We start from the raw sequence: 4495 nt of genomic DNA on the forward strand, positions 1-4495 counted from the left end.
TAGTACAGTCTCGGTATTCTAAAAATGAGTTTCTGACACCGAGATGAATTTGGTGAGCATCTCTTCAAGGTTCGACTTTTTCTCCTGCTGCTATGGTGGTTGCTGAAAGCCTGGAGGGGGTGGTGGTCTCCGATTTCCTTGGCCTCCTCATGAAAAATTTGGGTGGTTCCTCCAACCTGCATTGTAAGTATTGCTATAAGGATTGTTTTGAGATCGAGGATTGTTACCCATGTAATTTAACTGCTCGTTCTCTATGTTGTGGCCATAAGGTGGGTATTCTGAATTGCTTGATCCACCTCCACTTGCTTCGCACTGCATTACTTGGTGAACCTGTGAAGAACTAAGAAAACCATCAATTTTCTTATTCAAAGTTCTACTGATTAGAGAGCATGGTGACTGAATCGACGTTATAAATGCCAATTGTTTTCGTTGGCTTTGTCCTCATGACTTGCCACATATAGTTATTCAGTGAGATCTCCTCTATAAATTCATAGGCATCTTCAGGTGTCTTATCATTGATGGTTCTGCCATTAGCTGTGCCAACCATTTTTCGAGTCAAAGGATTCAGGCCATTATGAAAGGTTTGAACTTGTAGCCAGAGTGGTAACCCATGGTGAGGGCATCTTTTCAAGAGGTCATTGTATCTCTCCCATGCATCGTAGAGTGTTTCTAAATCCATCTGCACAAAAGAAGAGTATCTTTAGTAATTTAACCGTTTTAGCTGGTGAAAAATATTTTAATAAAATCTTTTCGTTCATTTGTTCCCAAGTAGTGATTGACCCCTGTGGTAACAAATTCAACCACTGTTTAGCTTTGTTTCTCAATGAAAAAGGGAATAACCGAAGGTGAATGGCGTCATCAGAAATGCCATTAATTTTAAATGTATCACATAGTTCCAAAAAGTTTGCCAAGTGAGCGTTGGGATCTTCGTCCTGCAAACCATTAAACTGAACAAATTGCTGTATCATTTGAATTGTGTTAGGTTTCAGTTCAAAAGTATTTGCAGCTATGCTCAATTCAGTTCCTATTAAATAAGGTTTAGCATAATCATACATAGTGCGCAGAACAGGATTCTGCTTTATAGCAATCCCAAGAGGTAGCGGATTTTCTTGGTTTTCAGTCATCTCTTCGGTTGTGGTTGAAGTATCGTCCTCTTGCTCTTCTGTGTATCGTAAGCTTCACCTTATTTCTCTTCGGTTTCTGTGAACTGTGTGATCGAGCTCACTATCAAACAGTGATGGTCCTGACGGGTTTCTTTTGGTCATAAACTAGAAAAACCTGTCAGAAGAAAATAAATGGAGAATTAGAAAAGAAAATAAAAATTTAAAGTGCAATAAAAGTAAAATGGCTAAAGTAATAAAAATCGAGTGTTCCTAATATCCTAGTTCCCTGGCAACGGCGCCAAAAACTTGATACGTGATATTCGTGACAGGTTTTAAAGATTTATGAAAGAATCGTTCTTAAGACTAACTTATTATCACGATTAATGCAAGTGTACCTATCGAACAGTAGTATAGTTCAGCAAGACTGGATTGTCGAAACCAAAGGAACTACGAGTACCAGTATTTACTTCCTTTTCATTATCTAGCCTAAAAATTAAGAGGTTTGGTTATCTAAACTAATTACTAACTAAGAATGCACACATAGAAAATTTGGGAAATACTTTTGGGAAAATTCGATTGATTAAGACAATACCTAAGGAAATATCCATCTAGACTTCCCTTATTATTTGACTCTGAATCAGACGATTTATTCATTTGACTTGATCCATAGAAATCCCTAAGTTATATTATTATCTCTCTCTCGACTAATAACATCTAACCCTAGGTTGAATAATTGAAATCTCTTTCTAATTAACACCCTAGAATTGCATTAACTCGATCTATGGATTCCCTTATTAAGTTTCACCCTAATCCGGCAAATCTCATCACCTTATCTCTAGGCGTGCAATCAACTTCCCTTAATTATGACAAATTTACTCTTAAACAGGGTCTATTCCTCCTCTAAATAAGAGCTTAACTTGAGTCAATATCCTGAAATATCAAAACAAGAATTAAGAACACATAATTAAGAACAAGTCAAATATTTATCATACAATTCAGATAATAATAACAAGATCTATCTTAGGTTTCATTGCCCTTAGGTATTTAGGGGGTTTAGTTCATACTTATGAAAGAAAACATCTCTAAAGCATAAAGATAACAAAACATCAGAAAACCCAAAACTCCTGAAGGAACTTGAAGGGAGATCTCCAGTCTTAATGATGAATCCGGCTTCTAAGATGGATCAATCGTCTTTCCTTGAGTAATTCCTTGCTTCCTACTCTACCTCCCCCTTCTAAGTGCCTCATTAGGTGTTTAAATAGGCTTTAGAATGCCTAAGAGCCCCCAAAATTAGCCTTTTTTGAATAGGGTTATACTTAGGCTCGGCAAGGACATGCCCATGTGACACTCCCGTGTATGATTACTCCAGCCTGTGGTCAAGGATGTTGAACAGGCACGGGTGTGTAGTATACCCGTGTATGTCGTGCTTCAATCCTGCCAAAGGGACACGGCCGTGTGACACGCTCGTGTGAGAAAGTCCAGGCCGTGTTGATTTCCCATGTGGGTCCATTTTCTCCGTTTTCGGCCCGTTTCTCACTCTTTTTACTCTCCTATGCTCACCTAAGTATAAAACATGAAATTAAAGGATTAGGAGCATCAAATTCACCAATTCTAAGGAGAAACCATCCATAAATGTGCTAAGCATGGGACAAAAGTATGTATAAATTACGGTTTATCAAACAACATTCAGTTTCTTCTCTCTGCCATGCCATTCTGTTATGGAGTGTCTAGCACGATTAACTGGGATAGAATCTCATTTTCTATAAGGTACCTTAAAAATTCATCAGGTAAATATTACCCACCTCGATCAAACCGAAGTACCTTTATAGGTAAACCTAGTTGTTTCTCCACTTTCACACTCGTTGAATTTATCAAAGGTTTTACTCTTGCGGTGCATCAGGTATACATACCCATATCTGGAATAGTCATCAATAAAGGTTACATAATACTCATAAGCAACTCTTGCACTAATGCTCATGTGACACATACGTCAGTGTGCACAGGTTTTAAGGGCTTTCCAACACTCATTCCATTTCCATTAAAAGGTTGCTTTGTCATCTTATCTTCCATGAAAGATTCACATTATGGATGATCAACTTCTTTAAGCAAACTTAAGATGCCATCTTTCACAAGTCTAGTGATTCTTTCTCGGTTAATATGACCAAGTCTCAAATGCCAAAGGTACGGCTCATTAGAGTGAGAAGTTTTTAAATATTTTATTTGATATTTCAATCTCTAGTAGCATGTACATCATTGGTTTGATAAAATAAAGATTATTTGACATCCATCCATTACAGATACGATTGCGATTTCTAAATATTTTAATTCCATTATTAAAAGTCACGGTCAAGCTGTCTTAATAAAAATTAAGTTTTTTTTTCAAAACTTGGTATATAGAAAACATCATTTAAAATAATCTTCCTAAAATTATCAAAATAAATATGTACATCTTTGTAAACTCTAAACTGTATAGGGTTTTTTAGTCATTTTTACCATATTTTACTTAAAAATAATATTAACTCCAAGTAATTGTTAATGAATTTAGTGAATTTTGATTATATCTCAATCATTGACATGAATTTATGAAATATGCAAATTTGTGCTTTATTATATGAATTTTGTGCATAAATTAAATCATTTTCATATCATTTATTAATGTGCTATGTTTTAATAATGTAGTGGGACCATGAAGTAATATAAAATGGAGCTCAGTACAATTCTTGCATGAACATGAACAAATCCACCCTACTTGGACAGTAAATCCATGCAAAATTGTGTCATAAGGATGCTAATTTGACCCAGTTAAAGTGATGTTATAAGGTGGACATGTTTGGTTATTTATTGGGCCATGAAACCATCTAACAAGAGAAAGTCAAGCCCAAATTCAGTGCAAGCCTATGGCTGCCCAAAGATTAGCTTTGGGTCAATTATTTGGAGCTCTCTACACTTTGAAAATCATTAAAAATCAACATATGAAGATTGCTCAAGAAACCGTCCACCCCATGGCTAAATTTATCTTGATTCTATGGTTAAATAAAGCAACCAACTTACCCTCATTTCCACTTGTTATGGCTGACCATTAATGGGAGAGAACCAAGGGATCTTTGATGCCATTTTTGTAGATTTAGCCACCAACCTCAAGTATAAATACCACACTCCTCTCACATTTTCACTCATCCCTTAATCCCTAAAATCATCCATCATTCCTTCATTTATTACTTATCCAATCATTTCTTTCTTTCCACTCTTCCCTTCATTTTTAGCTAGCAAAATCGTGATATGGTTGTCTCTTGGCCGACCACCTTGAGGAGCTATTAGCAAAGGAGCAACACGAGGATTAGAGAAAAACATCTTTATTTGAAGTTTGTGAGACTACTGATTTGAACAAAGTT

The 4495-nt window shown here is 36.1% G+C and overlaps 1 non-coding gene across 1 annotated transcript; it reads left to right on the forward strand.

Moving 5' to 3' along the window:
- Positions 1–605: 605 nt before the first annotated feature.
- On the forward strand, positions 606–710 carry LOC121216373 (small nucleolar RNA R71). The gene has a single exon (XR_005912559.1). It is a non-coding gene; the product is annotated as a small nucleolar RNA R71 (small nucleolar RNA).
- The last annotated feature ends 3785 nt before the right edge of the window (positions 711–4495 follow it).

Source organism: Gossypium hirsutum, chromosome A02, assembly GCF_007990345.1.
Source record: "Gossypium hirsutum isolate 1008001.06 chromosome A02, Gossypium_hirsutum_v2.1, whole genome shotgun sequence".
NCBI classification, from domain to species: Eukaryota; Viridiplantae; Streptophyta; class Magnoliopsida; order Malvales; family Malvaceae; genus Gossypium; species Gossypium hirsutum.